The sequence below is a fragment of the Mytilus trossulus genome, chromosome 11 (assembly GCF_036588685.1).
Source record: "Mytilus trossulus isolate FHL-02 chromosome 11, PNRI_Mtr1.1.1.hap1, whole genome shotgun sequence".
Taxonomy (NCBI): Eukaryota; Metazoa; Mollusca; class Bivalvia; order Mytilida; family Mytilidae; genus Mytilus; species Mytilus trossulus.
In genome coordinates this window covers 67,930,586-67,941,938 of record NC_086383.1, presented here as the reverse complement: position 1 = coordinate 67,941,938, position 11,353 = coordinate 67,930,586, and positions in this window count along the sequence as shown.

The following is an 11,353-nucleotide window of genomic DNA, read 5'->3' as shown; positions in this document are numbered from 1 at the left end:
TATGGACATCAAATTTTATATACCAAGCTTCCCACTATTGACTTCATCCAAACAAGGCGTTAGACAAGGGTCATTTATACAACACACTTTGCACATTTTATCTGAGATAAACTTCTTTTCTGTAGATTCAGAGTTCATAAATAAGTAAAAGAAGCAGATAAAGGCATAGAAACACAAATATTGACACATAAAAACCTGTCAGATAGAAAGTCAGGATGCCATTTATGCATCAATATTGGAAAAGTTATAAAATGCCTATTTTGACCATCAAATGCCAAAATTTGTCATTTTTGCAGAAATTCTATAAAATAAAAGTTTAAATCCTTTAGTTTCATGCTATTTGACAAGTTGATACCATCAAATCATTTAGGGAAGTTGCCAGAGTACAATTTCTATATTTACAGATTTCACCTCTTAGGTCCGAGAACACAATTAATTCGTAGTGCATTTCTTTTAGAACATAAATGAAAATAAAAAAAATCCCACCTGCGCTTTCTCAAAGAAACTTTTACAGTGTGTTGTACTACTTTTGGGACAAATCATATCAAATTTATAGAAAACTTCATCGCCTCTAACTCAAAATATGGACAATTTTATGTTTAGGGCGTCTTGAAATCTTTTGACAGCTTCCGAAGTGCTCATTTTCAACCTTTTTCAGCTGGACCAAATCACTACTTTCCTTTAAAATTCTGGACCCAAATTTTTTTACAGTGTAATTTCATCCCCCTACTTGCAATTTGAGGCATTGAACATGGAGAAATAAATTTGGAAGGGGTATAAAAATTAATGGCAAGTAACCCACTGTCAACACTAGGGACTATATTTGTGAACAACGAAAATCAAGGGACGACAATGGTGGTCCCGGACCTAATAGGGTAGAAAGAGTTGACAAATCTTAAAAAAACTTGGTATGAACAAAGTTTAATGTATTATAACACTGCTTACAAAGTTTCATGACAATAGGATGTATATTATAGACATTCAGTTAAGTTCTATACTCATCTTTGCGTGTAAAATTTTGACGTTAAAATTGAAAAATTTCAACTATCAACATTTGGGGCTTTAAAAATTAAAATATTGCAAAAAAATTCTTTTTAAATGCCTTCATATATAACTTATCATGTACTAAAAGCAATAGAGTACTCATTTGATTTATCAGACTTGGCATAATTATTCAAAAGTCAAATTTATATCAGCCCGCGCCTAAAAATTTAGGTTTTTCAATGAAGGGGGACCTTACATAAAGATGTAATATTTTCCAGCAATTTTAAATTTGTGAAGCTTGTTGGTTATAAATAATCCTCACATATGTATTTAAAGTACTTTAAATGGAAAGAAAAGTTACAAATAACATATCATATTAGTTTAAAAGGGTCTTAGGCCAAGTAAGACTGGAAAAAAATTAGGGTCAATTTAGGCCGTGCCACATATTTACATTAAAAAATGCATATTGAGGCTATAAAAAATAAAAATTTGTGTCTTTTTTATCATTTCTATACTCATGTGACATGATACAACAAATCTGAGCACAAAAAGACTCTTACAATTAACTTTTCTTACAAGCAGTATGGGCTGAAACAAAGATTTTTGCCTTTTTAGGGAAAAACTTGCATGCAATTTATTCTCAACAGGCTTATATTTAAACCACTTGCTATCCTACAGAAGAAAAGAAATATATTATGTGAAATGGAACAGGTACAATAGACATTGTAAAGTGCATTTGATACAAATTTAGTGAGGTCTCTAATATGGACATCAAATTTTATATACCAAGCTTCCCACTATTGACTTCATCCAAACAAGGCGTTAGACAAGGGTCATTTATACAACACACTTTGCACATTTTATCTGAGATAAACTTCTTTTCTGTAGATTCAGAGTTCATAAATAAGTAAAAGAAGCAGATAAAGGCATAGAAACACAAATATTGACACATAAAAACCTGTCAGATAGAAAGTCAGGATGCCATTTATGCATCAATATTGGAAAAGTTATAAAATGCCTATTTTGACCATCAAATGCCAAAATTTGTCATTTTTGCAGAAATTCTATAAAATAAAAGTTTAAATCCTTTAGTTTCATGCTATTTGACAAGTTGATACCATCAAATCATTTAGGGAAGTTGCCAGAGTACAATTTCTATATTTACAGATTTCACCTCTTAGGTCCGAGAACACAATTAATTCGTAGTGCATTTCTTTTAGAACATAAATGAAAATAAAAAAAATCCCACCTGCGCTTTCTCAAAGAAACTTTTACAGTGTGTTGTACTACTTTTGGGACAAATCATATCAAATTTATAGAAAACTTCATCGCCTCTAACTCAAAATATGGACAATTTTATGTTTAGGGCGTCTTGAAATCTTTTGACAGCTTCCGAAGTGCTCATTTTCAACCTTTTTCAGCTGGACCAAATCACTACTTTCCTTTAAAATTCTGGACCCAAATTTTTTTACAGTGTAATTTCATCCCCCTACTTGCAATTTGAGGCATTGAACATGGAGAAATAAATTTGGAAGGGGTATAAAAATTAATGGCAAGTAACCCACTGTCAACACTAGGGACTATATTTGTGAACAACGAAAATCAAGGGACGACAATGGTGGTCCCGGACCTATTTAATAGGGTAGAAAGAGTTGACAAATCTTAAAAAAACTTGGTATGAACAAAGTTTAATGTATTATAACACTGCTTACAAAGTTTCATGACAATAGGATGTATATTATAGACATTCAGTTAAGTTCTATACTCATCTTTGCGTGTAAAATTTTGACGTTAAAATTGAAAAATTTCAACTATCAACATTTGGGGCTTTAAAAATTAAAATATTGCAAAAAAATTCTTTTTAAATGCCTTCATATATAACTTATCATGTACTAAAAGCAATAGAGTACTCATTTGATTTATCAGACTTGGCATAATTATTCAAAAGTCAAATTTATATCAGCCCGCGCCTAAAAATTTAGGTTTTTCAATGAAGGGGGACCTTACATAAAGATGTAATATTTTCCAGCAATTTTAAATTTGTGAAGCTTGTTGGTTATAAATAATCCTCACATATGTATTTAAAGTACTTTAAATGGAAAGAAAAGTTACAAATAACATATCATATTAGTTTAAAAGGGTCTTAGGCCAAGTAAGACTGGAAAAAAATTAGGGTCAATTTAGGCCGTGCCACATATTTACATTAAAAAATGCATATTGAGGCTATAAAAAATAAAAATTTGTGTCTTTTTTATCATTTCTATACTCATGTGACATGATACAACAAATCTGAGCACAAAAAGACTCTTACAATTAACTTTTCTTACAAGCAGTATGGGCTGAAACAAAGATTTTTGCCTTTTTAGGGAAAAACTTGCATGCAATTTATTCTCAACAGGCTTATATTTAAACCACTTGCTATCCTACAGAAGAAAAGAAATATATTATGTGAAATGGAACAGGTACAATAGACATTGTAAAGTGCATTTGATACAAATTTAGTGAGGTCTCTAATATGGACATCAAATTTTATATACCAAGCTTCCCACTATTGACTTCATCCAAACAAGGCGTTAGACAAGGGTCATTTATACAACACACTTTGCACATTTTATCTGAGATAAACTTCTTTTCTGTAGATTCAGAGTTCATAAATAAGTAAAAGAAGCAGATAAAGGCATAGAAACACAAATATTGACACATAAAAACCTGTCAGATAGAAAGTCAGGATGCCATTTATGCATCAATATTGGAAAAGTTATAAAATGCCTATTTTGACCATCAAATGCCAAAATTTGTCATTTTTGCAGAAATTCTATAAAATAAAAGTTTAAATCCTTTAGTTTCATGCTATTTGACAAGTTGATACCATCAAATCATTTAGGGAAGTTGCCAGAGTACAATTTCTATATTTACAGATTTCACCTCTTAGGTCCGAGAACACAATTAATTCGTAGTGCATTTCTTTTAGAACATAAATGAAAATAAAAAAAATCCCACCTGCGCTTTCTCAAAGAAACTTTTACAGTGTGTTGTACTACTTTTGGGACAAATCATATCAAATTTATAGAAAACTTCATCGCCTCTAACTCAAAATATGGACAATTTTATGTTTAGGGCGTCTTGAAATCTTTTGACAGCTTCCGAAGTGCTCATTTTCAACCTTTTTCAGCTGGACCAAATCACTACTTTCCTTTAAAATTCTGGACCCAAATTTTTTTACAGTGTAATTTCATCCCCCTACTTGCAATTTGAGGCATTGAACATGGAGAAATAAATTTGGAAGGGGTATAAAAATTAATGGCAAGTAACCCACTGTCAACACTAGGGACTATATTTGTGAACAACGAAAATCAAGGGACGACAATGGTGGTCCCGGACCTATTTAATAGGGTAGAAAGAGTTGACAAATCTTAAAAAAACTTGGTATGAACAAAGTTTAATGTATTATAACACTGCTTACAAAGTTTCATGACAATAGGATGTATATTATAGACATTCAGTTAAGTTCTATACTCATCTTTGCGTGTAAAATTTTGACGTTAAAATTGAAAAATTTCAACTATCAACATTTGGGGCTTTAAAAATTAAAATATTGCAAAAAAATTCTTTTTAAATGCCTTCATATATAACTTATCATGTACTAAAAGCAATAGAGTACTCATTTGATTTATCAGACTTGGCATAATTATTCAAAAGTCAAATTTATATCAGCCCGCGCCTAAAAATTTAGGTTTTTCAATGAAGGGGGACCTTACATAAAGATGTAATATTTTCCAGCAATTTTAAATTTGTGAAGCTTGTTGGTTATAAATAATCCTCACATATGTATTTAAAGTACTTTAAATGGAAAGAAAAGTTACAAATAACATATCATATTAGTTTAAAAGGGTCTTAGGCCAAGTAAGACTGGAAAAAAATTAGGGTCAATTTAGGCCGTGCCACATATTTACATTAAAAAATGCATATTGAGGCTATAAAAAATAAAAATTTGTGTCTTTTTTATCATTTCTATACTCATGTGACATGATACAACAAATCTGAGCACAAAAAGACTCTTACAATTAACTTTTCTTACAAGCAGTATGGGCTGAAACAAAGATTTTTGCCTTTTTAGGGAAAAACTTGCATGCAATTTATTCTCAACAGGCTTATATTTAAACCACTTGCTATCCTACAGAAGAAAAGAAATATATTATGTGAAATGGAACAGGTACAATAGACATTGTAAAGTGCATTTGATACAAATTTAGTGAGGTCTCTAATATGGACATCAAATTTTATATACCAAGCTTCCCACTATTGACTTCATCCAAACAAGGCGTTAGACAAGGGTCATTTATACAACACACTTTGCACATTTTATCTGAGATAAACTTCTTTTCTGTAGATTCAGAGTTCATAAATAAGTAAAAGAAGCAGATAAAGGCATAGAAACACAAATATTGACACATAAAAACCTGTCAGATAGAAAGTCAGGATGCCATTTATGCATCAATATTGGAAAAGTTATAAAATGCCTATTTTGACCATCAAATGCCAAAATTTGTCATTTTTGCAGAAATTCTATAAAATAAAAGTTTAAATCCTTTAGTTTCATGCTATTTGACAAGTTGATACCATCAAATCATTTAGGGAAGTTGCCAGAGTACAATTTCTATATTTACAGATTTCACCTCTTAGGTCCGAGAACACAATTAATTCGTAGTGCATTTCTTTTAGAACATAAATGAAAATAAAAAAAATCCCACCTGCGCTTTCTCAAAGAAACTTTTACAGTGTGTTGTACTACTTTTGGGACAAATCATATCAAATTTATAGAAAACTTCATCGCCTCTAACTCAAAATATGGACAATTTTATGTTTAGGGCGTCTTGAAATCTTTTGACAGCTTCCGAAGTGCTCATTTTCAACCTTTTTCAGCTGGACCAAATCACTACTTTCCTTTAAAATTCTGGACCCAAATTTTTTTACAGTGTAATTTCATCCCCCTACTTGCAATTTGAGGCATTGAACATGGAGAAATAAATTTGGAAGGGGTATAAAAATTAATGGCAAGTAACCCACTGTCAACACTAGGGACTATATTTGTGAACAACGAAAATCAAGGGACGACAATGGTGGTCCCGGACCTAATAGGGTAGAAAGAGTTGACAAATCTTAAAAAAACTTGGTATGAACAAAGTTTAATGTATTATAACACTGCTTACAAAGTTTCATGACAATAGGATGTATATTATAGACATTCAGTTAAGTTCTATACTCATCTTTGCGTGTAAAATTTTGACGTTAAAATTGAAAAATTTCAACTATCAACATTTGGGGCTTTAAAAATTAAAATATTGCAAAAAAATTCTTTTTAAATGCCTTCATATATAACTTATCATGTACTAAAAGCAATAGAGTACTCATTTGATTTATCAGACTTGGCATAATTATTCAAAAGTCAAATTTATATCAGCCCGCGCCTAAAAATTTAGGTTTTTCAATGAAGGGGGACCTTACATAAAGATGTAATATTTTCCAGCAATTTTAAATTTGTGAAGCTTGTTGGTTATAAATAATCCTCACATATGTATTTAAAGTACTTTAAATGGAAAGAAAAGTTACAAATAACATATCATATTAGTTTAAAAGGGTCTTAGGCCAAGTAAGACTGGAAAAAAATTAGGGTCAATTTAGGCCGTGCCACATATTTACATTAAAAAATGCATATTGAGGCTATAAAAAATAAAAATTTGTGTCTTTTTTATCATTTCTATACTCATGTGACATGATACAACAAATCTGAGCACAAAAAGACTCTTACAATTAACTTTTCTTACAAGCAGTATGGGCTGAAACAAAGATTTTTGCCTTTTTAGGGAAAAACTTGCATGCAATTTATTCTCAACAGGCTTATATTTAAACCACTTGCTATCCTACAGAAGAAAAGAAATATATTATGTGAAATGGAACAGGTACAATAGACATTGTAAAGTGCATTTGATACAAATTTAGTGAGGTCTCTAATATGGACATCAAATTTTATATACCAAGCTTCCCACTATTGACTTCATCCAAACAAGGCGTTAGACAAGGGTCATTTATACAACACACTTTGCACATTTTATCTGAGATAAACTTCTTTTCTGTAGATTCAGAGTTCATAAATAAGTAAAAGAAGCAGATAAAGGCATAGAAACACAAATATTGACACATAAAAACCTGTCAGATAGAAAGTCAGGATGCCATTTATGCATCAATATTGGAAAAGTTATAAAATGCCTATTTTGACCATCAAATGCCAAAATTTGTCATTTTTGCAGAAATTCTATAAAATAAAAGTTTAAATCCTTTAGTTTCATGCTATTTGACAAGTTGATACCATCAAATCATTTAGGGAAGTTGCCAGAGTACAATTTCTATATTTACAGATTTCACCTCTTAGGTCCGAGAACACAATTAATTCGTAGTGCATTTCTTTTAGAACATAAATGAAAATAAAAAAAATCCCACCTGCGCTTTCTCAAAGAAACTTTTACAGTGTGTTGTACTACTTTTGGGACAAATCATATCAAATTTATAGAAAACTTCATCGCCTCTAACTCAAAATATGGACAATTTTATGTTTAGGGCGTCTTGAAATCTTTTGACAGCTTCCGAAGTGCTCATTTTCAACCTTTTTCAGCTGGACCAAATCACTACTTTCCTTTAAAATTCTGGACCCAAATTTTTTTACAGTGTAATTTCATCCCCCTACTTGCAATTTGAGGCATTGAACATGGAGAAATAAATTTGGAAGGGGTATAAAAATTAATGGCAAGTAACCCACTGTCAACACTAGGGACTATATTTGTGAACAACGAAAATCAAGGGACGACAATGGTGGTCCCGGACCTATTTAATAGGGTAGAAAGAGTTGACAAATCTTAAAAAAACTTGGTATGAACAAAGTTTAATGTATTATAACACTGCTTACAAAGTTTCATGACAATAGGATGTATATTATAGACATTCAGTTAAGTTCTATACTCATCTTTGCGTGTAAAATTTTGACGTTAAAATTGAAAAATTTCAACTATCAACATTTGGGGCTTTAAAAATTAAAATATTGCAAAAAAATTCTTTTTAAATGCCTTCATATATAACTTATCATGTACTAAAAGCAATAGAGTACTCATTTGATTTATCAGACTTGGCATAATTATTCAAAAGTCAAATTTATATCAGCCCGCGCCTAAAAATTTAGGTTTTTCAATGAAGGGGGACCTTACATAAAGATGTAATATTTTCCAGCAATTTTAAATTTGTGAAGCTTGTTGGTTATAAATAATCCTCACATATGTATTTAAAGTACTTTAAATGGAAAGAAAAGTTACAAATAACATATCATATTAGTTTAAAAGGGTCTTAGGCCAAGTAAGACTGGAAAAAAATTAGGGTCAATTTAGGCCGTGCCACATATTTACATTAAAAAATGCATATTGAGGCTATAAAAAATAAAAATTTGTGTCTTTTTTATCATTTCTATACTCATGTGACATGATACAACAAATCTGAGCACAAAAAGACTCTTACAATTAACTTTTCTTACAAGCAGTATGGGCTGAAACAAAGATTTTTGCCTTTTTAGGGAAAAACTTGCATGCAATTTATTCTCAACAGGCTTATATTTAAACCACTTGCTATCCTACAGAAGAAAAGAAATATATTATGTGAAATGGAACAGGTACAATAGACATTGTAAAGTGCATTTGATACAAATTTAGTGAGGTCTCTAATATGGACATCAAATTTTATATACCAAGCTTCCCACTATTGACTTCATCCAAACAAGGCGTTAGACAAGGGTCATTTATACAACACACTTTGCACATTTTATCTGAGATAAACTTCTTTTCTGTAGATTCAGAGTTCATAAATAAGTAAAAGAAGCAGATAAAGGCATAGAAACACAAATATTGACACATAAAAACCTGTCAGATAGAAAGTCAGGATGCCATTTATGCATCAATATTGGAAAAGTTATAAAATGCCTATTTTGACCATCAAATGCCAAAATTTGTCATTTTTGCAGAAATTCTATAAAATAAAAGTTTAAATCCTTTAGTTTCATGCTATTTGACAAGTTGATACCATCAAATCATTTAGGGAAGTTGCCAGAGTACAATTTCTATATTTACAGATTTCACCTCTTAGGTCCGAGAACACAATTAATTCGTAGTGCATTTCTTTTAGAACATAAATGAAAATAAAAAAAATCCCACCTGCGCTTTCTCAAAGAAACTTTTACAGTGTGTTGTACTACTTTTGGGACAAATCATATCAAATTTATAGAAAACTTCATCGCCTCTAACTCAAAATATGGACAATTTTATGTTTAGGGCGTCTTGAAATCTTTTGACAGCTTCCGAAGTGCTCATTTTCAACCTTTTTCAGCTGGACCAAATCACTACTTTCCTTTAAAATTCTGGACCCAAATTTTTTTACAGTGTAATTTCATCCCCCTACTTGCAATTTGAGGCATTGAACATGGAGAAATAAATTTGGAAGGGGTATAAAAATTAATGGCAAGTAACCCACTGTCAACACTAGGGACTATATTTGTGAACAACGAAAATCAAGGGACGACAATGGTGGTCCCGGACCTATTTAATAGGGTAGAAAGAGTTGACAAATCTTAAAAAAACTTGGTATGAACAAAGTTTAATGTATTATAACACTGCTTACAAAGTTTCATGACAATAGGATGTATATTATAGACATTCAGTTAAGTTCTATACTCATCTTTGCGTGTAAAATTTTGACGTTAAAATTGAAAAATTTCAACTATCAACATTTGGGGCTTTAAAAATTAAAATATTGCAAAAAAATTCTTTTTAAATGCCTTCATATATAACTTATCATGTACTAAAAGCAATAGAGTACTCATTTGATTTATCAGACTTGGCATAATTATTCAAAAGTCAAATTTATATCAGCCCGCGCCTAAAAATTTAGGTTTTTCAATGAAGGGGGACCTTACATAAAGATGTAATATTTTCCAGCAATTTTAAATTTGTGAAGCTTGTTGGTTATAAATAATCCTCACATATGTATTTAAAGTACTTTAAATGGAAAGAAAAGTTACAAATAACATATCATATTAGTTTAAAAGGGTCTTAGGCCAAGTAAGACTGGAAAAAAATTAGGGTCAATTTAGGCCGTGCCACATATTTACATTAAAAAATGCATATTGAGGCTATAAAAAATAAAAATTTGTGTCTTTTTTATCATTTCTATACTCATGTGACATGATACAACAAATCTGAGCACAAAAAGACTCTTACAATTAACTTTTCTTACAAGCAGTATGGGCTGAAACAAAGATTTTTGCCTTTTTAGGGAAAAACTTGCATGCAATTTATTCTCAACAGGCTTATATTTAAACCACTTGCTATCCTACAGAAGAAAAGAAATATATTATGTGAAATGGAACAGGTACAATAGACATTGTAAAGTGCATTTGATACAAATTTAGTGAGGTCTCTAATATGGACATCAAATTTTATATACCAAGCTTCCCACTATTGACTTCATCCAAACAAGGCGTTAGACAAGGGTCATTTATACAACACACTTTGCACATTTTATCTGAGATAAACTTCTTTTCTGTAGATTCAGAGTTCATAAATAAGTAAAAGAAGCAGATAAAGGCATAGAAACACAAATATTGACACATAAAAACCTGTCAGATAGAAAGTCAGGATGCCATTTATGCATCAATATTGGAAAAGTTATAAAATGCCTATTTTGACCATCAAATGCCAAAATTTGTCATTTTTGCAGAAATTCTATAAAATAAAAGTTTAAATCCTTTAGTTTCATGCTATTTGACAAGTTGATACCATCAAATCATTTAGGGAAGTTGCCAGAGTACAATTTCTATATTTACAGATTTCACCTCTTAGGTCCGAGAACACAATTAATTCGTAGTGCATTTCTTTTAGAACATAAATGAAAATAAAAAAAATCCCACCTGCGCTTTCTCAAAGAAACTTTTACAGTGTGTTGTACTACTTTTGGGACAAATCATATCAAATTTATAGAAAACTTCATCGCCTCTAACTCAAAATATGGACAATTTTATGTTTAGGGCGTCTTGAAATCTTTTGACAGCTTCCGAAGTGCTCATTTTCAACCTTTTTCAGCTGGACCAAATCACTACTTTCCTTTAAAATTCTGGACCCAAATTTTTTTACAGTGTAATTTCATCCCCCTACTTGCAATTTGAGGCATTGAACATGGAGAAATAAATTTGGAAGGGGTATAAAAATTAATGGCAAGTAACCCACTGTCAACACTAGGGACTATATTTGTGAACAACGAAAATCAAGGGACGACAATG